A 27,177-nucleotide genomic window follows, 5' to 3' on the forward strand; every position below is an offset into this window, starting at 1 on the left:
GAACAGGGAGGGGCCATCCCCAAACTCCTCCCACAAATTTGGGAGCATGAAATTGTCCAAAATGTCTTGGTATGCTGACACCTTAAGAGTTCCCTTCACTGGAACTAAGGGGCCAAACCCAACCCCTGAAAAACAACCCCACACCATAACCCCCCCTCCACCAAATGATTTGGACCAGTGCACAAAGCAAGGTCCATAAAGACATGGATGAGTGAGTTTGGGGTGGAGGAACCTGACTGGCCTGCACAGAGTCCTGACCTCAACCCCATAGAACACCTTTGGGGTTAATTAGAGTGGAGACTGCGAGCCAGGCCTTCTCAACCAACATCAGTGCCTGACCTCACAAATACTCTTCTGGAAGAATGGTGAAACATTCCCATAGACACTCCTAAACCTTGTGGACGGCCTTCCCAGAAGAGTTGAAGCTGTTATAGCTGCAAAGGGTGGAGCCAACTCAATGTTGAACCCTACGGACTAAGACTGGGATGCCATTAAAGTTCATGTGTGTGTAAAGGCCGGCGTCCCAATACTTTTGAGAACAAAGAAGGGGAAGGTGCAAACCTCTAGCGCAATGTCCGAGTAAAAAGGAATTTTTTAATATGAAAAACAACCAATAAAACGCAAACTCGCAAAGGTGTAAAAGTATACAGCAGGTACATGGAAGGATGACATGAGATAGAAATTTTAAGTGTTACTGCAACCCCACATAAGCCCGCTAACGTGTTTGGAGGGTGGAACCCCTTCTTCAGAGCTGTGCTAAATCCCAATACTTTAGTGTTTAAAACCAACAAAAGTTCTACTTCTGGATCAAACTTTACCTAACGCATGCGCGGTATAATGAGTGGGAATTTCCTTCAGATCATCCCAGTCCTAAACAATCATTGAATTGTCTCCATTAACTATTAGAAAATCAAACAAACTTTAAAAAAATGCTTGGGCCTTAAAGAAGGGGGGCACACCCAAAAAGATTGCCCTGTTTGGATGTATATACAGTATCTCACAAAAGTAAGTACACCCCTCACATTTCTGTAAATATTTTATTCTATCTTTTCATGTGACAACACTGAAGAAATGACACTTTGCTACAATGTAAAGTAGTGAGTGTACAGCTTGTATAACAGTGTAAATTTGCTGTCCCCTCAAAATAACTCAACACACAGCCATTAATGTCTAAACCACTGGCAACAAAAGTGAGTACACCCCTAAGTGACAATGTCCAAATTGGGCCTAATTAGCCATTTTCTCTCCCCGGTGTCATGTGACTCGTTAGTGTTACAAGGTCTCAGGTGTGAATGGGGAGCAGGTGTGTTAAATTTGGTGTTATCGCTCTCACTCTCTCATACTGGTCACTGGAAGTTCAACATGGCACCTCATGGCAAAGAACTCTCTGAGGATCTGAAAAAAAGAATTGTTGTTCTACATAAAGATGGCCTAGGCTATAAGAAGATTGCCAAGACCCTGAAACTGAGCTGCAGCACGGTGGCCAAGACCATACAGCGGTGTAACAGGACAGGCTCCCCTCAGAACAGGCCTCGCCATGGTCAACCAAAGAAGTTGAGTGCACGTGCTCAGCGTCATATCCAGAGGTTGTCTTTGGGAAATAGACGTATGAGTGCTGCCAGCATTGCTGCAGAGGTTGAAGGGGTGGGGGGTCAGCCTGTCAGTGCTCAGACCATACGCCGCACACTGCATCAAATTGGTCTGCATGACTGTCATCCCAGAAGGAAGCCTCTTCTAAAGATGATGCACAAGAAACCCCGCAAACAGTTTGCTGAAGACAAGCAGACTAAGGACATGGATTACTGGAACCATCTCCTGTGCTCTGATGAGACCAAGATAAATTTATTTGGTGTCAGATGGTGTCAGGCGTGTGTGGCGGCAACCAGGTGAGGAGTACAAAGACAAGTGTGTCTTCCTACAGTCAGGCATGGTGGTGGGAGTGTCATGGTCTGGGGCTCCATGAGTGCTTCCGGCACTTGGGAGCTACAGATCATTGAGGGAACCATGAATGCCAACATGTACTGTGACATACTGAAGCAGAGCATGATCCCCTCCCTTCAGAGACTGGGCGCAGGGCAGTATTCCAACATGATAACGACCCCAAACACACCTCTAAGACAACCACTGCCTTACTAAAGAAGCTGAGGGTAAAGGTGATGGACGGGCCAAGCGTGTCTCCAGACCTAAACCCTATTGAGCATCTGTGGGGGATCCTCAAACAGAAGGTGAAGGAGCGCAAGGTCTCTAACATCCACCAGCTCTGTGATGTCATCATGGAGGAGGGGAAGAGGACTCCAGTGGCAACCTGTGAAGCTCTGGTGAATTCCATGCCCAAGAGGGTTAAGGCAGTGCTAGAAAATAATGGTGGCCACACAAAATATTCACACTTTGGACCCAATTTGGACATTTTCACTTAGGGGTGTACTCACTTTTGTTACCAGCAGTTTAGACATTAATGGCTGTGTGTTGAGTTATTTTGAGGGGACAGCAAATTTACACTGTTATACAAGCTGTACACTCACTACTTTACATTGTAGCAAAGTGTCATTTCTTCAGTGCCGGTGCACACTAATACGACTTGTCAGGCGACTTGTCAGCCTGACAAGTCGCAGACTGTCGCGGTCCAATGTGTAGTACAGGAACGGTTCTAATAGGAGCGACACAAGTCGCTCCGACTTAGAAAAAGGGTCCTGTACTACTTCGGGGCGACCTGGAGCGACTTGCATAGACATTAATTTTATGAAGTCCGTGCAAGTCGTGCCGCTGCAGTGTGAACCGGCACTCAGTGTTGTCACATGAAAAGATAGAATAAAATATTTCCAAAAATGTGAGGGGTGTACTTACTTTTGTGAGATACTGTATATGTATATATATATATATTTGGACACTTGAGTTTGGAGCTCCTTTGATGAGCACTTGTCACTTAACTATCAATGTTTTAGGTTTGAGTTTATATATGTATTTCTTTTTTTATAGGTTTATGAAATTCCTTGATACCGATGAAATTTATCACTTATGAATTGTTTCATTTTAATTTTATGGTTTTAAGCACCCTAAATGAGCTCCTGTCACTTTGATTTCCTTTTCACATCAGTTATTTTGGCAATAAAGTAACAATATTTGACGGTCATTATTGTCTATTTTTCTCATAGAGCAGTGCCATGCTCACTATTTCGTAAATTAATTTGATCCTTTTATCCAGCCGCCATGGGTATGGGCCAACCAAATGGCGCAGCCAGTCACTTTGTTACCTCAACCTCATTTCTGCAAATCATGAATTTCTAGTAAGTTGCACGGCTGATCTCTCTAAGCGGCTAAGTGCACAAAATGGCTCCCAACGTCCTGGTAGCCGGCACACTTCGGCATAGACTCGGCATCATTTGGCATGATTAAAAAATTGTATAGATTGCCCTTTCCATGGGACCAGAATCACCCTCGTCCTGGCAAAGTGCCACATAGCGGATGAGTTAACAGCATTAAGCGCCCCCAGCGTAGCGCCGCTGGGCATCGGGTACATTGAATGGGTATAATCCTTGTGACCACTTAGTATTTCTGTGTCATTCTCGGCACACATTGAGTTCAATTATCAGGGTAATTAAAACAGGATGAGTTAATTGGCAGTCATTTGCATGGCAGATGGTTTTAATTGTGGCATCAAACAATTCACCTGTTTATATAAACAAAAGTGAAGCGCGTGAGTGACAGGCCTGGTGTGACAAATGTGACGATGATCACAATCGCGACACCCTGGGACAATTACAGCACAAAACTCAAAGATCATCAGGCTGTCATTTATATTGTTTGTCATGAGGCGGCACAATTTGGTAGGGGAGGGGGGTGTTGGCTGCTTATCTTTTATATCCTGACAGATGGATGTGGCTTTGCCAAGACACAGCATTGCAGTATAGCGCACGGTGCAATATTACACATTTAATCGGGTGAACTCAACCTGTGGCTCTCCAGCTGGTTAGAAAACTAAAGCTCCCAAAATCCCACTGGCAAAATGGTTGGCTTGGGGTAATGGAAGGCTTCAACAATGGCTGGAGTCCCATAAGACAACCTTGTCATCCTTCAAACGGGAAACACAAGCCTAAAGAAACAGCAATTCCGAGCGATCGTTCTTTCTGAGCTCAACAGAAAGTGCTCCCTGTATACTGGTGAGGAACGGATCGGTTTATTTAAACCACAATTCAGCAGAATGTCCTTGTCCTCAGCAATGGAAGGTTAGCTGTGGGTCACTGGAAGTGGCATGGCGTACAAGCAAACTGGAAACCTCGGTGAGCTGCTAAGAGATCCTTTGGACCCATAAACAGTTCATTTTCATTTGGTGAATGCTAAATTTTTACTTTGATGTTGGAATGTGCTATTTGTATTAGTACATGTCATCAGTTTAATTCAATGTTGGTACATGCTACCAGTTCTCTTCCATGTTGGTACATCCAACCAGTTCACCTCCATGTTGGTACATGCCACCAGTTCACTTCCATGTTGGTACATGCTACCAGTTCATTTCGATGTTGGTAAATGCTACCAGTTCACCTCCATGTTGGTACATGCTACCAGTTCATTTCCATGTTGGTACATGCTACCAGTTCACCTCCATGTTGGTGCATGCTACCAGTTCACCTCTATGTTGGTGCATGCTACCAGGTAATTTCCATGTTGGTACATGCTACCAGTTCATTTCCATGTTGGTACATGCTACCAGTCCCCCTCTATGTTGGTACATGCTACCAGTTCATTTCCATGTTGGTGCATGCTACCAGGTAATTTCCATGTTGGTACATGCTACCAGATCACCTCCATGTTGGTGCATGCTACCAGATCACATCCATGTTGGTGCATGCTACCAGTTCACCTCCCTGTTAGTACATGCTACCAGATCACCTCCATGTTGGTACATGCTACCAGTTCACCTCCATGTTGGTGCATGCTACCAGTTCACCTCCATGTTGGTACATGCTACCAGTTCATTTCGATGTTGGTGCATGCTACCAGTTCACCTCCATGTTGGTGCATGCTACCAGTTCACCTCTATGTTGGTGCATGCTACCAGGTAATTTCCATGTTGGTACATGCTACCAGTTCATTTCCATGTTGGTACATGCTACCAGTCCCCCTCTATGTTGGTACATGCTACCAGTTCATTTCCATGTTGGTGCATGCTACCAGGTAATTTCCATGTTGGTACATGCTACCAGATCACCTCCATGTTGGTGCATGCTACCAGATCACATCCATGTTGGTGCATGCTACCAGTTCACCTCCCTGTTAGTACATGCTACCAGATCACCTCCATGTTGGTACATGCTACCAGATCACCTCCATGTTGGTACATGCTACCAGTTCATTTCCATGTTGGTACATGCTACCAGTCCCCCTCTATGTTGGTACATGCTACCAGTTCATTTCCAGTTCATTTCCATGTTGGTGCATGCTACCAGGTAATTTCCATGTTGGTACATGCTACCAGATCACCTCCATGTTGGTGCATGCTACCAGATCACATCCATGTTGGTGCATGCTACCAGTTCACCTCCCTGTTAGTACATGCTACCAGATCACCTCCATGTTGGTACATGCTACCAGATCACCTCCATGTTGGTGCATGCTACCAGTTTACCTCTATAGCATGGCATGGCATGACCTTTTCCTTGGGTTACATGACCCGGAGGATCCTGACACATCCATATCTTCTACCATCTATTAGAATAGAGCAGGGGTCTCCAAACTTTCCAAACAAAGGGCCAATGGATGTGGAAATTTTCCTGGAATCAGTGGAAGTAAACATCACATTTGGTATTAGGTGGAGGAAAATTACACCATCGTTGGTATCATTAGGAGGAACAGTACCCCACTGTTGGTGTCATTGGGAGACATGGTGCCCGATTGTTGGTGTCATTGGAAGAAATAGTGCCCCATTGTTGGTTTCATTGGGAGAAATGGTGCTCACTTGTTGATGTCAGTTGGCAGAATAACGTCATGTATCAGTGGGAGGAATAGTTGCCCAAGGGCCAGATAGGAGCAAGAAAGGGGCGCATCTGGCCCCCGGGCCACAGTTCGGAGACCACTGTTATAGAGGGGCAGGAATAGTGTCTTGTATCAATGGGGAGACATGGTGCCCCATCGTTGGTGTCATTGGGAGAAAAAGTGCCCCATCGTTGGTCTTATTGGGAGAAATGGTGCCCCATTGTTGGTGTCATTGGGAGAAAGGGTGCCCGCTTGTTGATGTCAGTTGGCAGAATAGTGTCATGTATCGGTGGAAGGAATAGTTGCCCAAGGGCCGGATAGAGCAAAGAAAAGGGCCGCATTTGGCCCCCGGGCCACCGTTTAGAGACCACTGGTATAGAGAAGCAGGATGTACAGGATAGGGGTAATGGCATTATAGTACAGGTGAACTTCAACCAAAGCCTACAATGGCTTTAAACTTTCAAGGCCTAGACAAGCCTCCATATTTGTTGGAGGTCAACAAAACAGAAATTTCTGAAATTGCTTGATTAGTACGACAGCCAGCCAACCATCATCTTCATAAGAAGGAGGCAGCAATGGCGGCCTCCATATCTTCCTCCATACAGGTTTCCTTTGAGTTAATGCTCAACCTCCCCACATCCCCTCACATAACCAACCTCAGACGAGGAGGAACTGTGTTGGTGGTTTTGGTTGAATTGGTAAGAGATGTTAGAAGAAAGAAGGGGAGGGAGGCACGTCCTGAAAGGGGAACTAGCGGTCCAACTCTCAGACAAAGAGGCCAAGCCAGAAATTTCTACAGAAAGCGGTAGCTCCGAAAATAGACATCTTTGGCAGATTATGTAGATAATATTTCCTAACGTGCATTAAATGAGAAATATGATATTTCAAAAGCGGCAAATTCCCTTTATTTGTTATCACAATCATTATCACCTTGATCTGTTTTCCAAATAATGAAGAAGAGAATTTCTTAAGGTGTGTGTCAGGGCAAAAAAGAAAATACATACTGTACATCTCTGCCATACATGCACATTTTCACAGGTTGTACCCCACAAGGGCAGACATATATCTTTCAATCTGCCAGAAATGTTCTCGGCTCCAAAGTCCTGTTGTGGGCCGACAACACGCCACATTTTTTATGGACTGAGTGGTGTCAGCCCTCCTGGTTGTCTTTTTGCTAAATTATTCAACAATTACAACTCTCATCTCTACAAGATGAAGGCTAATCATTCTGTAGACCAAGATGAGAACTAGGAGGGCTAATTAGACTCCTTGAGATAACCCAGGAAGTGTGCACAGAACAGCTCTAGGTTTCGGACAGGATCAACAGGCCCAACTGCTGCACAGAAAGGCAGGCAGCTTAACAAGGAAGCTGCTTAGCATCCCCTGTTGCCGGGATGCAGGAAGCTAATGCTGCCTAGTGTCCTCTGTTGCTAAGATGCAGGTGGCTTTTCGAGGAAGCTGGCTAGTGCTCCCGTTGCTAGAATGCTGGAGGCTTTTCAAGGAAGTTGCCTGCATTGACCTTTGCTAGGGTGCAGGCAGCTTTTCAAGGAAGCTGGTAGTGTCCTCCGTTGCTAGGACAGAGGCGGCTATTGCTACCCAACGTCCCCTGTTGTTAGGACAGAGACAGCTTTTGCTACCTAATGTCACCTGTTGGTAGGACAGACAGCTATTGCTACCTAGTGTCCCTGGTTGCTAAGACAGAGATGACTTTTGCTACCTAATGTCCCCTGTTGCTAGGAGAGAGACAGCTATTGCTACCTGACGTCCCCTGTTCCTAGGACAGAGTCAGCTATTGCTACCTAGCATCCCCTGTTACTAGGACAGAGTCGGCTATTGATACCTAGCATCCCCTGTTGCTAGGACATAGACATCTATTGCTACCTAACGTCCCTTGTTGCTAGGACAGAGACAGCTTTTGGTACCTAATGTCCCCTGTTGCTAGGACAGAAACGGCTATTGCTACCTAGCTTCCCCTGTTGCTTGGACGGAGATGGCTTTTGCTACCTAATGTCCCCTGTTGCTAAGACAGAGAGACGGCTATTTCTACCTAGCATCCCCTGTTGCTTGGACAGAGATGGTTATTGGTACCTAATGTCCCCTGTTGTTAAGACAGAGAGGGCTATTGCAACCTTATGTCCCCTGTTGCTAGGACAGAGATGACTATTGCTACCTAGCATCCCCTGTTGCTAGGACAGAGATGACTATTGCTACCTAACATCCCCTGTTGCTAGGACAAAGATGGCTATTCCTAGCCAGCGCCCCCTGTTGCTTGGACAGAGATGGCTATTGCTACCTAGCATCCCCTGTTGCTAGGACAGAGACAGCTACTGCTACCTCCTGTCCCCTGTTGCTAGAACAAATGTGGCTATCGCTACTTAATTTCCCCTGTTAGAACAGGGACGGCTATTGCTACCAAACTCCCCCTGTTGCTAGGACGCAGACAGCTACTGAAAGAAGCCACTTAGCATCCTTCTTTTCCTATGACATAGGTAGCTCTTGTACTTCAATAGAGTACATTTGAGGTTGTTAGCACAACGCTTTATATGCATTAAGTGTATACTACTGCGGACCTTTGATGCAGATTTTCAATGTTATATTATGGATCTGAATGCAGAGAAAGTTTACTGATCTGTACAAATCTGTGTGCTGTGCATCCCATAGCAAACAAGACCCCTGCATTCAGATCCATTAAAAGAAAACACGCTTACTGATAAAAGCAAAGTGTTTTTAGTGGCCGTGTACATGAGCCCCTATACTCGCCATAGGTCCATCCTCTGACCCCTATGTCATTGCTGTGTCATGTAGTGATGTAGGCGTCCAAGGATGGAATCAGTGGGAGATACAGTCATCTGACACTCCTGGAAGTTTTGAAATAGAGGCTGCAGCAATGAAACAAGGGATGGTAGGAGACCTTGGATATTAGAGTATAAAAACTCTTCTTTTGCCTTTTTATCTACTTTACAGGGTTTCTTTAAATGTCTCCTGAATAGAGAATAGGAAGGTTGATCTGTTGGCTCCTCGGAGGTGTAGCGCTGGAACAACTGGACTATTTATCTGCAGCCTGTTCCTATACACCCCCAGATGACGTGAACCCCTGATAATGTCACATCTGACGAAACCCGTCAGGGAGAAACAGGGGTGTACGTCACCGTGCTTGTGCATTGAAAGGCAGCCATTTTTTATGTGAGTATATTCAAGAGATCTCTGTTTACAGTACTGTATACAGAGATCTCCTGAATATGCCCCTATAAAAAATGGCCGCAGTTCAATGGGCAAGCATCTGACACTCCCGGAAATGTAGAAAAAGAGGCTGCAGCGATGGAACAAGGGAAGGTAGGAGACCTTGGAAATTAGAGTATAAAAACTCTTTTATTGCCCTTTATCCAATTTACAGGTCTCTATAAATGTCTATTAAATGGAGAATAGAAGGACGGTCTATCTGTTGGCTCCTCGGAGGTGTAGCACTGGAACAGCCAGACTATGTATCTGCAGCCTGTCCCTATACACCCCCAGATGACGTGAATCCCTGATGATGTCACATCTGACGAAACGTGTCAGAAAGAGACAGGGCGTACGTCACCGTGCTTGTGCATTAAAAGGCGGCCATTTATGATGTGGTTATATATTTAGGAGATCTTCGTTTACAGCGCTGTATACAGAGATCTCACGAATATGCCGACATAAAATATGTCCGCTGTTCAATGGGCAAGCATCTGACAATCCCGGAAGTGTTGAAATAGAGGTTGCATCGATGGAACAAGGAAAGGTAGGAGACCTTGGAGATTAGAGTAAAAAAAACTCATCTATTGCCTTTTATCTACTTTACAGGGTTTCTTTAAATGTCTCCTGAATGGAGAATAGGAAGGTTGATCTGTTGGCTCCTCGGAGGTGTAGCGCTGGAACAGCCAGACTATGTATCTACAGCCTGTCTCTATACACCCCCAGATGACGTGAACACCTGATGATGTCACATCTGATGAAACGTGTCAGAGGGAGACAGGGCGTACGTCACCGTGCTTGTGAATTAAAAGGCGGCCATATTTGATGTGGTTATATTCAGGAGATCTCTGTTTACAGCGCTGTATAAAGAGATCCCCTGAATATGCCGACATAAAAAATGGCCGCTGTTCAATGGGCAAGCATCTGACACTCCCGGAAGTGTCGAAATAGAGGTTGCAGCAATGGAACAAGGGAAGGTAGGAGACCTCGGAGATTAAAAAAAAAACGAATCTATTGCCTACTTTACAGGGTTTCTTTAAATGTCTCCTGAATGGAGAATAGGACGGTTGATCTGCTGGCTCCTCGAAGGTGCAACGATGGAACAGCCAGACTATGTATCTGCAGCCTTTCCCTATACACCCCCTGGCTGCAGCGATGGAACAAGGGAAGGTAGGAGACCTCGGAGATTAGAAAAAAATCATCTATTGCCTTTTATCTAGTTTATAGGGTCTCTTTCAATGTCTCCTGAATGGAGAATAGAAGGACGGTCTATCTGTTGGCTCCTCCAAGCTGTAGCGTTGGAACAGCCAAACAATGTCTCTGCAGCCTGTCCCTATACACCCCCAGATGACGTAAACCCCTGATGACGTCACATCTGACGAACCGTGTCAGGACGTACCTCCCCGTGCTTGCGCAATGAACAGCGGCCATTTTTAATGTGGGCATATTCAGGAGATCTCTGTATACAGCGCTGTTTATACCTACTGGAGATTGTAAGTGCAATTTTTATAAAAGTTAACTTTTAATGCTTAGGATTTACACGATGGAGATTATACTTATTCCATGTCTGACTTGGATGTTTGCAATTTTTTAGCATGTCCCTATACTCACATCACACAAATTACGATAAAAACTCGAGAACCCTCAGCAGGAACGGGACATTTTTTTTTTTTGCAGATCTTTGTGGATGTCACTTGGCATCTCGTAGGCTGAGGCAGTGAGTGGGTGAGGAGCCTCTCCCTGCCGGGTGCGAGGATGGCAGCACGTTTCAGCTGCTATACTGTTTGCACAGGAACAGAAGGGCTGGCACTGATCGCTATCACGGTGAATGGCTGGCACCGCGCCACCCCTCAGAGAACGTGAAAGAAAGGGGTACGCCGAGGACCGAGGTGAGAGAGAGAGAGAAGAGTGAATAATAATCGGTTCTTACTGACAAAACAACCTCAGCTTTATGTATAAGTCATAAAACATCCTGATTTGTTTGTGTGTGCCAATACGTTCGTCCTTCCATTCAGCCAGTCTTGCGATTTACCAACCCTTTCCACCAGGCGTGATTAGTTTGAGCTAGAGACCGCGCTTGGACCAGTAGAATGGTTCTTGATAGATATAAGGTGGTTCCGCGGGTAAATGATGGGGTTGACCTCTCTTTGGAGATATGGGCCGCTACCTTTCTGGTAACAAAGAAATGGCCCCTAGGGGGAGGGGCACCATGGACACCCAGCACATAGCACAATGGCAGCAAAGGTGTCCAGTGTGTCCCCCCCACCAATATTAATCCTGTAACAAAGATATGGCCCCTAGGGGGAGGGGCACCATGGACACCCAGCACACAGCACAATGGCAGCAAAGGTGTCCAGTGTGTCCCCCCCACCAATATTACTCCTGTAACAAAGATATGGCCCCTGCCCCATCCAAAACTAGCCACAGCAAGGAGCACATGGACGGGCAAACGCATGAAAGACAAAAACAGAGGAAATTCCAAGCTCAACTCACCAACCAGTCTGCTTACCAACCAAATTAACCTGTCCAACAGTATGCCTTAAAAACAGGGGTTTAGTTAGCACACATTTACAAACGCATGCGTAAGCTGCAAGGCCCCTTCACGGCACCCTGTATTACCTGCAGTCCTAACACTACTAATTTATGAGAGTCTCCACAATGGAAAACATGCATTCTAGTGGATAGATGAGGAGCAGGTGGGCCTGGAGGTAGCTGAGTTCTCCCCAAGCGGGAGGGGCACCATGGACACCCAGAAGATAGCAGGTGCAGTTGTAACACACAGTATTTCACAAAAGTAAGTACACCCCTCAGATATTTGTAAATATTTTATTCTATCTTTTCATGTGACAACACTGAAGAAATGACACTTTGCTACAATGTAAAGTAGTGAGTGTACAGCTTGTATAACAGTGTAAATTTACTGTCCCCTCAAAATAACTCAACACACAGCCATTAATGTCTAAACCGCTGGCAACAAAAGTGAGTACACCCCTAAGTGACAATGTCCAAACTGGGCCCAAAGTGTCAATATTTTGTGTGGCCACCATTATTTTCCAGCACTGCCTTAACCCTCTTGGGCATGGAGTTCACCAGCGCTTCACAGGTTGTCACTGGAGTCCTCTTCCCCTCCTCCATGATGACATCACAGAGCTGGTGAATGTTAGAGACCTTGCGCTCCTCCACCTTCTGTTTGAGGAAGCCCCACAGATGCTCAATAGGGTTTAGGTCTGGAGACATGCTTGGCCAGTCCATCACCTTTACCCTCAGCTTCTTTACCAAGGCAGTGGTCATCTTGGAGGAATGTTTGGGGTCGTTATGTTGGAATACTACCCTGCGGCCCAGTCTCTGAAGGGAGGGGATGATGCTCTGCTTCAGTATGTCACAGTACATGTTGGCATTCATGGTTCCCTCAATGATCTGTAGCTCCCCAGTCCCGGCAGCACTCATGCAGCTCCAGACCATGGCACTCCCATCACCATGCTTGACTGTAGGAAGACACACTTGTCTTTGTACTCCTCACCTGGTTGCCCCCACACACACCTGACACCATCTGACACCAAATAAGTTTATCTTGGTCTCATCAGACCACAGGAGATGGTTCCAGTAATCCATGTCCTTAGTCTGCTTGTCTTCAGTAAACTGTTTGTGGGCTTTCTTGTCCATCATCTTTAGAAGAGGCTTCCTTCTGGGATGACAGCCATGGAGACCAATTTGATGCAGTGTGCGGCGTATGGTCTGAGCACTGACAGGCTGACCCCCCACCCCTTCAGCCTCTGCAGCAATGCTGGCAGCACTCATACGTCTATTTCCCAAAGACAACCTCTGGATATGACGCTGAGCTCTCACACTTTTGCGTGGTCATGTAACACTGTACCCATATGACATTTTTATCATTTTGTTCACACAAATAGAGATTTCTTATGGTGGTATTAAATAGAGTTCAACCGATTATCAGCAACACCGATATATCGGGGGGCCAATATGCACTTTCCCCGATATGGGAATCGGCCCCGGAGGTTACCAATATTGCTGATATTTTGGAAAAGTGCTGTACCGGAGTGATGGCTGCAGCTAGAGGCATCACCCCGGTACCGGCGTCCATAGCCGACGGTCGGCTGACTTGTAATGACAACCCATGCAGCTGAGAAGCCGCTCGGCTGTCATTACAAGGAGCGGGAGGGGACGTCCCCCCCTCCCGCCGCCTTACACAACTCTCCTGGGTCTCCTGTCCCACCGAGAGACCTAGGCATCCTACCTCCATCGCTGCCAAAGAGCAGACGCGATCAAAGCTGATTAAAACCGCATTTGGCTCTGATCGAGTCATGACATCACTTCCGGGTACACGGCCCGAATGAAAAAAAACTGGCATTTTGAATGCTTTTCAGTGCTGAGGAGGGGTTTGGGGTCTTTTAGACCCCCCAGATCCCTCCACAAGGTGTACCTTTGGAAAAAAAAAAATATTTTTTTTACATGATCATGTAAAAACCCGGAAGTGACATCACTTCTGGGTATTCGGCGCCAGATTTAAAAAAATGACTGCTTTTAATTGCAGAGGAGGGGTTTGGGGTCTTTTAGACCCCCAGATTCCTCCACAACTGTACCTGTGAAAAAAAAAAATGAAAAAAAATTTTTTTTTTAAATATCTGAAAATATCGGCCAATATCGGCCGATACCGACATCCGATGACCAAAATATCGGTATTGGTATCGGCACTAAAAAAATGATATCGGTCGATCACTAAGAGCCCATTCACATTAGCGCGACTTGTCAGGCGACTTGTCAGCCTGACAAGTCGCGGTATGTCGCGGTCCATTGAGTAGTACAGGACCCGTTCTAATAGGAGCGACACAAGTCGCTCCGACTTAGAAAAAGGTTCTGGGAGGACACAATAGACGCCCTCCCAGAACTGGATGACCACGCTGTAGCCTTCATTCGGCAAGTGGTAAAATGAATTGGGCTGCCTGCATGGGGGTGCATGGAACACCGGTGCATTGCTGTGCGGGAAAACACTTCCATCACACAGGGATACGCTGTGATACTCTCATGTGAATGAGGCCTAAATGTGCAGTGAGGCGCCACTCACAATCCAGATCCCGAGGCACTTAGGCCAGCGACATCTCGCTGCGTCTGACTACAAAGTAGCGGCTCCCAGGGACAGACAGACGGAGTGTTTAGCGATCCTGCCACTGGCGGTTTGTCTGTAGCAGCGGGATGAGCGCAGTGCTGAGCGCAATGTTTGTATAAAGCTCTGCACACTTGCAGTACCCAGAAAAAGTATTCACACCCCTTGAAATATTCCACATTTTTCTCATGTTACAACCAAAAACGTAAATGTATTTTATTGGGATTTTATGTGATAGACCGACACAAAGTGTCCATAATTGTGAAGTGGAAGGAAAATGATAAATGATACAAATAAATCTGTGAAAAGTGTGGCTGCATTTGTATTCCCCCCCCCCTTTACTCTGATACCCCTAACTAGAATCTAGATGAACCAATTGCCTTCAGAAGTCATCTAATTAGTAAATAGAGTCCACCTGTGTGTAATATAATCTCAGTATAAATACAGCTGTTCTGTGAAGCCCTCAGAGAACCTTAGTGAATAAACAGCATCATGAAGGCCAAGGAACACACCAGACAGGTCAGGGATAAAGTTGTGGAGAAGTGTAAAGCAGGGTTAGGTTATAAAAAAATCTCCCAAGCTTTGACCATCTCACGGAGCGCTGTTCAATCCATCATGGGAAAATGGAAAGAGTATGGCACAACTGCAACCCTACCAAGACATGGCCGTCCACCTAAACTGACCGGCCGGGCCCCTACCAAGACATGGCCGTCCACCTAAACTGACCGGCCGGGCCCCTACCAAGACATGGCCGTCCACCTAAACTGACCGGCTGGGCAAGGAGAGCATTCATCAGAGAAGCAGCCAAGAGGCCCATGGGAACTCTGGAGGAGCTGCAGAGATCCACAGTTCAGGTGGGAGAATCTGTCCACAGGACAACTATTAGTCGTGCGCTCCACAAATCTGCCCTTTATGGAAGAGTGAGAAGAAGAAAGCCATTGGTGGAAGAAAGCCATAAGAAGTCCTGTTTGCAGTTTGGGAGAAGCCATGTGGGGGACACAGCAAACATGTGGAAGAAGGAGCTCTGCTCAGAGGAGACCAAAATTCAACTTTTTGACCTAAAAGCAAAACGCTATGTGTGGGGGAAAACTAACACTGCACATCACCCTGAACACACCATCCCCACTGTGAAACATGGTGGTGGCAGAGTCATGGTGTGGGGATGCTTTTCTTCAGCAGGGACAGGGAAGCTGGTCAGAGTTGATGGGAAGATGGATGGAGCCAAATACAGGGCAATCTTAGAAGAAAAGACTTGAGACTGGGGCGGAGGTTCTCCTTCCAGCAGGACAACGACCAGAAACATCCAGCCAGAGCTACAATGGAATGGTTTACATCAAAGCATATTCATGTGTTAGAATGGCCCAGTCACAGTCCAGACCTAAATCACATTGAGAATCTGTGGCAAGACTTGAAAATTGCTGTTCACAGACGCTCTCCATCCAATCTGACAGAGCTTGAAATATTCTGCAAAGAAGAATGGGCAAAAATGTCCCTCTCCATAGGCGTCCACAAGAGGTGCCAAGTGCCCCAACACCCCCCCCCCCCCCCTGGAAATTTCCTGGCCTGCTCTAAGAGGGGAATCTATGGGGACCCTGCTCTAAAGGGGGATCTATGGGGACCCTGCTCTGAAGGGGAATCTATGGAGGGCCCTGCTCTAAAGGGGGATCTATGGGGACCCTGCTCTAAAGGGGGATCTATGGGGACCCTGCTCTAAAAGGGATCTATGAGGGACCCTGGCCTTGCCTGCTCTAAAAGGGGGATCTATGGGGACCCTGCTCTAAAGGGGGATCTATGGGGGACCCTGGCCTGGCCTGCTCTAACGGGGGATATATGGGGACCTGGCCTACTGTAGAGGATCTATGGGGATCCTGGCCTGCTCTAAAGGGGGTCATATTGGCTAAATATATATATATTATTTGCAGGGAGAGCCTGGAGTACCTGGTGGTGCAGGAAAACCTGGTAGCATGGGGAATATAGGTGAACAGGTAAGACTAGGGTCTATAGGGACCCTGGCCTTCTCTAAAGGGGGATATATCGGGACCCTGCTCTTAAGGGGATCTATGGGGGACCCTGGCCTGACCTGCTCTAAAGGGAGATCTATGGGTACCCTGCTCTAAAGGGGGATCTATGGGGTACCCTGGCCTGGCCTGCTCTAAAGGGGGATCTATGGGGACCCTGGTCTGGCCTGCTCTAAAAGGGGATACATGGGGTCCCTGCTCTAAAGGGGGATCTATGGGGGAGCCTGACCTGGCCTGCTCTAAAGGGGGATCTATGGGGGACCCTGACCATGGGGGTGAAAAGGGGTGGAGCATGGGTGACCTTAAAATGTCCCCCCCCTCCCTGAAAAAAGTTCTGTGGACGCCCATGTCCCTCTCTAGATGTGCAAAGCTGGTAGAGACATCCCCAAAAAGACTTGCAGCTGTAATTGCAGGGAAAGGCGGTTCTACAAAGTATTGACTCCGGGGGGTGAATACAAATGCAGCCACACTTTTCACAGATTTATTTGTATCATTTATCATTTTCCTTCCACTTCACAATTATGGCCACTTTGTGTCGGTCTATCACATAAAATCCCAATAAAATACATTTTTTTATATAAATTTTATTAATTTTCAATTCAATGTTAAAAAAAAAAAAAAAGATCCAGAGATAACTCTGATACTACGGATGTAACATGACAAAATGTGGAAAATTTTCAAGGGGTGTGAATACTTTTTCAAGGCTCTGTGAAAAAAAAGAAAAGGAGCCGAATTGACATCACAAGACTCGTCTTTACAAGAGAAGAGCGGAGTTATGTAAGAGGAACGTGCGCAAACATTTCCAAGTTATCTGTGATGTAAAACCGCGGTGAGTGAGGCAAGCGCCGAACCTGATGTAACGTCCCGTGTCTGCCATGACTTCTCCATTACCGCGCCGCAATCTCCCCATCACCGTGCCGCAATCTCCCCATCATCAGAGAGAGTGACAACATCTTCTTCATACAGGAAGTGTGCTGAAAATCTACAAACATTCCATCCAACGTGGGATTAAAGCCAAAAGCAAACATTTATTATATTAGTAGAGAGCGGTGCAATTGCGCATAGGCGTGAATAATTAATTAAATTAAATAAATAAATATATTTATATATATATATATATATATATATATATATATATATATATATATATATATATATATATATATATATATATATATATATATATAAAAATAAATAAATATAAATAAATAAATATATATAAATAAATAAATATAAAAAAATAAATAAATATATATAAATAAATAAATCAATAAATACGTATGGTGAATAAAATATCAATGAATTTCAATAGACAATTCCGTGAATAGATATTCCATAAATAATTACAAAAACACATAAAATGTGAATAATAGTAGCAAAAATAACTTTTTGGACACAATTTATTATACTTGGTTACCAATACCAATACTTAGTGCCGGTTCACACATATGCGATGCGGGAGCCCTGCGAATCCACTGCGGGTTCCCGCATTGCACCCAAATTCACACTGCCATATGCAAATTGCTGGGGGTGTCAATACAAAGTTAGACACCCCCCAGATCAGTTTGCATATCGCAGTGGGAATTGTCGGTTCGGACATGAATCGGATCGCATAGGTGTGGACACCTTTGCGATCCGATTCTGGTTAGGACCACAAAAAAAGGGTCCTGTGCGACTTTGGTCTGAATGCGATGCAAATTCAGCCATGCAATCTGTACAATCTGTATGGCTGAATTTGCATCGTACAGACGTCACGTGATTTGCAAAGCAGTGCGCTCCGAATCATACGCAATGTCTGACATCACTATAGTGTGAACCGACACTTTGGGGTCGAATCGCATGTTTTTGGCCCCACAGACTTCTATTATGGGAACCCCCGAAAAACGGTCAGCAACTCGACGCTCGGGTGCCAAGGTGAGTCCATTCTTATTGGCACCCATAAGAACGATAGTCGCACAACTACAGAATGATTGGATATTTCTCATTGATACATAAATGTCGTTTGTTACATATGATGGAGTTTGCAGAGTGGGGAATTCAGCGGATGAATTGTGTGAAGAGAGATCACCTCATCCGTATCCTGCTACTCATTCACTTCTAGGGTGTCCATTCTCAAACTTTTCTACATGAAGGAACCATCAAACAACTGTCAAGTCCCAGGAACCCCCGCTAATAATTACCACATCTGGTCTCCAAACTGCGGCCCAGCTCCGCTTGCTATTTTCCCCAATGTCAGCAACAGTTGGGCATAGTTTCTGCCAACCACAATGGGGCACTATTCCTCCCACTGACACCAATGGTGCGGCACTATTCCTCCCACTGACACCAATGGTGGGGCACTATTCCTCCTACTGACACCAATGGTGGGGCACTATTCCTCCCACTGACACCAATGATGGGGCACTATTCCTCCCACTGATACCAATGGTGGGGCACTATTCCTCCCACTGACACCAATGATGGGGCACTATTCCTCCCATTGATACCAATGGTGGGGCACTATTCCTCCCACTGACACCAATGATGGGGCACTATTCCTCCCACTGATACCAATGATGGGGTACTATTCCTCCTACTGATACCAATGGTGGGGCACTATTCCTCCCACTGACACCAATGATGGGACACTATTCCTCCCACTGACACCAATGATGGGGTACTATTCCTCCCACTGATACCAATGGTGGGGTACTATTCCTCCCACTGATACCAATGATGGGGTACTATTCCTCCCACTGATACCAATGGTGGGGCACTATTCCTCCCACTGATACCAATGATGGGGTACTATTCCTCCCACTGATACCAATGGTGGGGCACTATTCCTCCCACTGATACCAATGGTGGGGTACTATTCCTCCGACTGATACCAATGGTGGGGCACTATTCCTCCCAGTGATACCAATGATGGGGTACTATTCTTCCCACTGATACCAATGGTGGGGCACTATTCCTCCCACTGATACCAATGGTGGGGTACTATTCCTCCCACTGACACCAATGATGGAGCACTATTCCTCCAACTGACACCAATGATGGGACTATATCTTTCACTGACACCCATGATGGGGCACTATTCCTCCTACTGACACCAATGATGGGACAATATTCCTTCCACTGACACCAATGATGGGGCACTATTCCTCCCACTGACACCCATAATGGGGCACTATTCCTCCAACTGACACCAATGATAGGACACTATTCCTCACTGACACCAATGATGGAGCACTATTCCTCCCACTGACACCAATGATGGGGCACTATTCCTCCCACTGACACCAATGATGGGGCACTATTCCTCCCACTGACAACAATGATGGGACACTATTCCTCCCACTGACACCAATGATGGGGCACTATTCCTCCCACTGACACCAATAATGGGGCACTATTCCTCCCACTTACACCAATGATGGGGTACTATTCCTCCCACTGACACCAGGGCACTTTCTTCTCCCACTGCTACAGTTCAGTCCCCCTAAAGTTTGAAGGACAATAAAGTGGCCCTTTGTTAAAAAGTTTGGAGACCCCCGGTCAAGGGAATGAATGCTCCTCACACTTGTGGTTATTGGGAAGAATCCTCTCTTACAGACAGCTGGAAAAAAAAGTCACTGGTGTCATTGGGAACTTACCTGAGAGGCAGAAGCTTCTCATTGCTCAAGGAACCCCTACAACCTCTGGAGGAACCCCATGACACCATGGAACCCTGGCTGAGGAAAGGCTAGACCAGGTTATATGGGTTCATTGCTGTGCAGGCTGCAGAGAAGTCCCGAGTCCTTTGCTGTGACCCCAACCAGCCCAATCCTGACCCAAACCTAACTCAATCCTGACCTAATCCCAACCCAATTCCGACCCAATCCCTACCCAATCATCACATCGGGTAGGTGAAGCCTTTAGGGCCATCCCAGCTTTGCATCAAACAGATGGCTCTAGGTAAAAACAAGGTGAAGAGCGAACCACATAGATCTTCCCTAGGCACTTCCAGCATGTGAGATGCATTTTTTTTTCTCAACAGAAGTCAAGCGCTTAACTGCGCATGCTCAGCAACCAAACGAGCTACAGTGCAGCAAGTCCCGGCAGGATTGAGGGTGGACAGATGTCTTCCTGCCTGACGTGTCTATGGAGTCATCTGTCCATCTACAGCCACCCTTCACCATCTTCTCCTTCCTTAGGTTCCTTTTCTTCTTTGCTCTTTGAATCTCTAATATTCCTAATGCAGAGCAAAGCTCTAAATAATAGCGACTTCTATAAATTGCCTATTAGTTAGCGGCGTGCCTCAAGAATTTACCTATGTATCCAATTCCACATCCCAAAATATGCCTCTTCCCTGCAATATTATACATATTGCAACAAAGTATTGCATTGTTATTATTACTATTATTATTATTAATTTTCAAAACTCTATTGCAGCATATTATATGCATATTGCAACAATGCATTGAATTTTTATTGCTATTATTACTAATATTACTTATTATTATTATTATTAATATTCAAAACTCTTTCAGCATAATATATGCTTATTGCAACAATGTATTGAATTGTTATTATCATTAATATTACTATTATTTTGTTAGTATTGTTATCATTAATATTATTATTATATTTATTACTATGCAAAACCCTCTTGCAGCATATTATATGTATATTGCAACAATGTATTGAATTGTTGTTGTTATTATTGTTATTATTGTTAATAATATTACTATTATTAGTATTATTATCATTATTTTTATTCTTTTTTAAATATTCAAAACTCTCTTGCAGCATATTATATGCATATTGCAACAATATACCGAATTGTTATTATTACTATTATTATTATTAATAATAATATTACTGTTATTATTAGTATTAATATAATTTTATTATGAATTTTATTAATATTTAAAACTCTCTTGCAGCATATTATATGCATATTGCAACAATGTATTAAATTGTTATTATTATTATTATTAATAATATTACTATTATTATCATTATTTTTATTAATTGTATTAATATTCAAAACTCTCCTGCAGCATATTATATGCATATTGCAACAATGTATTGAATTGTTATTATTATTATTATTAAAAATAATAATAATATTATTAGTATTATTATTTTTATTAATTGTATTAATATTCAAAACTCTCTTGCAGCATATTATATGCAAATTGCAACAATGTACTGAATTGTTATTATTACTATTATTATTATTAATAATAATAATAATATTACTATTATTATTAGTATTAATATAATTGTATTATTAATTTTATTAATATTTAAAACTCTCTTGCAGCATATTATATGCATATTGCAACAATGTATTAAATTGTTATTATTATTAATAATATTACTATTATTATCATTATTTTTATTAATTTTACTAATATTCAAAACTCTCTTGCAACATATTATATGCATATTGCAACAATGTATAGAAGTGTTATTATTAATATTATTATTAATAATAATAATAATAATAATAATACTATTATTTATTATTAATATTATTATTAATATTAACTTTATTAATATTCAAAACTCTCTTGCAGCATATTATATGCATATTTCAACAATGTATTGAATTATTATTATTATCATTACTATTATTATAAGTTGTAGTCTTATTATTATTATTACTAATATTTTTTTTCAATACTCTCTTGCAGGACATAATTGTCTAATATTATGATTTATCACACAATAAAATATTTTAATTAAAGGAGTTAAAATAAGCTTCTTTATCCGGTTAGGCGATGCAGAGATTAATACTGGTATGTACAAAGTTGGGTGACCCAGAGATCCCTCCTCCTGTCACCAGATAACGGGAGGTAAAACAATGACATTTAATTGCCAGCTGCTTGTCAGGGGATAATGCCCTTTGCATGTTGCCCTTTGCATGTTACCCTTTGCCGTATGAAAGAAGATGGAGAGATTTTTAATTACAATATTAAAAACTGAACTATATAACAGGAACCCCACCTGGGATATTTACATCTCAGCGAATATAAATGGTTATTAATGCGCGGATTCATGGACTTTAGGCTGAGTAAAGACAGCGATATAATTGAAGCGTACGATGATAAATAAACATTATTAATAGGTATTTACTAAGAGGGAGGAATTTCTTCACAGAAGACAGAAAAGTGAAACAAAATTGATAAATAGTTCTTCCAGGGAAGTCAGCTTTGAGGAGCGACCGCCGTCCCGGCGTACGACGCAGCCGATGAGAGCGGCCAGGTGGCAGGGAGCGCTCCCCGCCTTGACGGCCGGCTCCGTAACACTCTGCGTGACAGACGGATTCCGCAAACAATACACGGCCGGCGCTAAGAAGATTACACGGTGTATTGTTACAGAGATTACTAAACACTACATCAATTGCCAAACCAATAATCTGGATCTGGTGCCATTCGATGGTCGATCTTTACCAGAGTTCACGAACGGCACCATCACACAAGCGTCTTTTGTTAATGCCAACGCTCAATCTGATTGCTAGCTCTGCAGGCAAATTTTTTTTAGCTGTCATTTTTTTTTTTCTGTCTTCCTCTCAAGCCAAACGCAGGCACAGATCAAACCCCACCGGAATAACCGGCTTTCCTAATGAAATAAATCAAAATTCTGCAAACTGATGGCGATAAGACTGGCAGGGACAGGGTTGGGAAATTGCATCCTCTCTCCAGACAGAGGAGTTCTCGGCTTATTTTATTATTAGATTCTGATGTTTATGTTTTAATTCTATTAAATAACATCAAAACACACCAACAACCCCCCCCCCCCCCCCCCACACACACACACAGACATGGACCTGCCATGGTCTGCAATGCCAGCAAGATGTCCAACAACAAATAACATGGAGGAGCTTCTTCCCTTCCGAAGAATCCACAAAAATCCCAAAAACAGCAAAAGGCACCATAAAAAGTCACTCAAAAGGATGTCAACTGTCACTTCAAGAATTCTTCCTCAAGTCATCCAACCAATAACAAAATAACAACATTAATAGGACACTGAGGATGGACTGGGAGACGCTTACAGGAGACAAATCTTTATAGGAAAACTAGAGATAGAAATATGGATTCAGTACACGAAACTTCAAAAAGAAGATGAAATATGAGCTCAACAAACATGGCTGGCTACCAGGAAGAGGCAAGGGTCAATGGAAGGATAGTCAATGGAAGGATAGTCAATGGCAGGATAGTCAATGGTTGCATGGTCAATGGTAGGATAGTCAATGGTTACATGGTCAATGGCAGGATAGTTAATGGCAGGATAGTCAATGGAAGGATGGTCAATGGAAGGATGGTCAATGGAAGGATGGTCAATGGAAGGATAGTCAATGGCAGGATAGTCAATGGAAGGATGGTCAATGGAAGGATGGTCAATGGAAGAATGGTCAATGGAAGAATGGTCAATGGTAGGATAGTCATTGGCAGGAAAGTCAAAGGTAGGAAAGTCAATGGAAGGATAGTCAACGGTAGAATATTCAATGGTTGGATGGTCAATGGAAGGATAGTCAATGGAAGGATAGTCAAAGGTAGGATAGTCAATGGAAGGATAGTCAATGGTAGAATAGTCAATGGTAGAATAGTCAATGGTTGGATGGTCAATGAAAGGATAGTCAATGGTAGAATAGTCAATGGTTGGATGGTCAATGAAAGGATAGTCAATGGTAGAATAGTCAATGGTAGAATAGTCAATGGTTGGATGGTCAATGGAAGGATAGTCAATCAAAAATAACCAAAAAGACCAACAGAGAACCTAAAGAGAAAAGAGAGAGATGAGGAGATGGGAAGATCTGATAGAAATGGGTAGATAGATAGATAGATAGATAGATAGATAGATAGATAGATAGATAGATAGATAGATCAAATATGGCTTGCAACTAGATAGAGGCAAGGGTCAATGGCAGTATAGTAAATCAAAATTCCAAAAAAAGACCAAAAGAGAATGTAGAGAGAAAGAGAGATGAAGAGATGGAAACATTTGATAGAAAATTGACAGAAAGATGGATAGATAAACAACCATGGATTGAAACCGGATAGAGGCAAGGATCAGATAGTAAATGGATAATCATGAAAAAGACCAACAGAGAAAGTAGAAAGAGAGAGATGAAGAGATAGAAAAACTGATGGAAAATAGGGATAGATAGATAGATAGATAGATAGATAGATAGATAGATAGATAGATAGATAGATAGATAGATAGATAGATAGATAGATAGATAGATAGATAGATAGATAGATAGATAGTCATTGCAGATAGATGGAACGTTAAATAGTAGAATAGTAAATAAAAAAAATAAAGAAAAAAGGAAAACTAGAGAAAGTAGAGGGAGATAAATAGATGGAAAAATCAAAGAGAAGTTAAATAATAAATATTGATAGATAGATAGATAAACATAAGTTGATAAAGGTAGGCAGATAGGTCGGTAGGTGGATAGATGGATAAGTAGGTAGGTATGGTAGTAGTTTGATAGATAGGTTGATGGATAGGTAGGTAGGTATGTCGGTAGGTGGATAGATGGATAGATGGGTAGGTTGGTGGATAGATAGGTAGGTAGGTAGGTATGTCAGTAGTTGGATAGATGGATAGGTAGGTAGGTATGTCGGTAGGTGGATGGATGGATAGATGGATAGGTAGGTGGATAGATGGGTAGGTAGGTATGTCAGTAGTTGGATAGATAGGTAGGTAGGTTGGTGGATAGATGGGTAGGTAGGTATGTCAGTAGTTGGATAGATAGGTAGGTGATGATGTAGACAGACAGATCCCAGCCATGGAAGCACAGACAGTTGGGTATAGGGGGTCCCCCCAGATTATGGGGTCCCAGTCACTCACCCCGGGTGAGGAAGGAGTTGCCGGTCAGTGGTGTAGATCGGTCCAGGTGGAGGTAGGTAGTCCAGGTAGGTAGACCATGTCACATCCTCCGGTAATCTCCGCTGGGCTCCTGCCCATCCCCGGCTCAGGGGTTCCCCCCCGTTTCCCCCCCACCCCCAGTTGCTGTCAGTCCCGTTGGCGGTGCCGCTGTCCCGGTACGAGCCTCCTCCTCCGCCGGCTCCCAGCCTGACACTGCCGCTGCTGCTCTGTCTGCTCGGGGATGGAGACAGCGCCGCTACCACAGGCGGCCAGCAGGGGGAGCCGGACTGCCATCTGTGCTGCGCTCATCCCTTCCACACTCCAACAAAGCCAAGACCTGGGACAGCCTGGACCTGGGTGAGAAGCCACTGATAGAAGCTGACTGTTCTGTATATGGAGGGGGATGGGCTGGTCCTGGGTGAGAAGCCACTGATAGAAGCTGACTGTTCTGTATATGGAGGTGGATGGGCTGGTCCTGGGTGAGAAGCCACTGATAGAAGCTGACTGTTCTGTATATGGAGGGGGATGGGCTGGTCCTGGGTGAGAAGCCACTGATAGAAGCTGACTGCTCTGTATATGGAGGGGGACAGCCTGAACCTGGGTGAGAAGCCACTGATAGAAGCTGACTGTTCTGTATATGGAGGGGGATGGGCTGGTCCTGGGTGAGAAGCCACTGATAGAAGCTGACTGTTCTGAGGGGGATAGGCTGGTCCTGGGTGAGAAGCCACTGATAGAAGCTGACTGTTCTGTATATGGAGGGGGATGGGCTGCACCTGGGTGAGAAGCCACTGATAGAAGCTGACTGTTCTGTACATGGAGGGGGTTGGGCTGGTCCTGGGTGAGAAGCCACTGATAGAAGCTGACTGTTCTGTATATGGAGGGGGATGGGCTGCACCTGGGTGAGAAGCCACTGATAGAAGCTGACTGTTCTGTATATGGAGGGGGACAGCCTGGTCCTGGGTGAGAAGCCACTGATAGAAGCTGACTGCTCTGTATATGGAGGGGACTGGGCTGCACCTGGGTGAGAAGGCACTGATAGAAGCTGACTGTTCTGTATATGGAGGGGACTGGGCTGCACCTGGGTGAGAAGGCACTGATAGAAGCTGACTGCTCTGTATATGGAGGGGGATGGGCTGGTCCTGGGTGAGAAGCCACTGATAGAAGCTGACTGTTCTGTACATGGAGGGGGACAGCCTGGTCCTGGGTGAGAAGCCACTGATAGAAGCTGACTGTTCTGTATATGGAGGGGGGTGGGCTGCACCTGGATGAGAAGCCACTGATAGAAGCTGACTGCTCTGTATATGGAGGGGGATGGGCTGGTCCTGTGAGAAGGCACTGATAGAAGCTGACTGCTCTGTACAGTGCCTGGAAAAGTATTCACACCCCTTGAAATTCTCCACATTTTCTCATGTTACAGCCAAAAATGTAAATGTATTTTATTGGGATTTTATGTGATAGACCGACACAAAGTGGCCATAATTGTGAAGTGGAAGGAAAATGATAAATGATACAAATAAATCTGTGAAAAGTGTGGCTGCATTTGTATTCACCCCCCCCCCCCCCCCCCTGTAGTCTGGGTTCACAATGGGGCTGTTATGAAATCTTGGGATTTCAAGCTGGCATTTCAGTCCGTGATTGGGAGGTGATTTCCCAGATATTTGTGTGGGTTCCTGCACTGATGTCCATGGAACCCCCCCCCCCCCCCCCCAAAGTAGTACAGAAACTACTTTTGGGAATCAGTGCGGCGCAGCAAAGTTGGCATTGTACCGATTCAGGCGATGCAATTACCGACAATTGGCTCTGATTTGCCATGTCAAATCAGACCAATGTGAAGGTGGGCTCACTCTGATACCCCTACCTAAAATCTAGTGGAACCAATTGCCTTCAGAAGTCACCTAATTAGTAAATAGAATCCACCTGTGTGTCATTTATTCTCAGTATAAATACAGCTGTTCTGTGAAGCCCTCAGAGATTTGTTAGATAACCTTAGTGAACAATCAGCAT

General features: G+C 44.5%; 1 protein-coding gene across 1 annotated transcript in view; it reads right to left on the bottom strand.

Annotated features, from left to right (window-relative positions):
- Positions 1-25,378, bottom strand: part of CBFA2T3 (CBFA2/RUNX1 partner transcriptional co-repressor 3) — an 80,838-nt gene extending 55,460 nt beyond the window's left edge. Inside the window, exon 1 of the mRNA XM_082269604.1 lies at positions 25,156-25,378. The gene's annotated coding sequence lies outside the window, so the exon portion shown is untranslated. The remainder of the gene's footprint in view (positions 1-25,155) is intronic.
- Between the last annotated feature and the right edge of the window lie 1,799 nt (positions 25,379-27,177).

The sequence above is a fragment of the Pelophylax lessonae genome (genome assembly GCF_965119305.1).
Source record: "Pelophylax lessonae genome assembly, chromosome: 10".
NCBI lineage: Eukaryota > Metazoa > Chordata > Amphibia > Anura > Ranidae > Pelophylax > Pelophylax lessonae.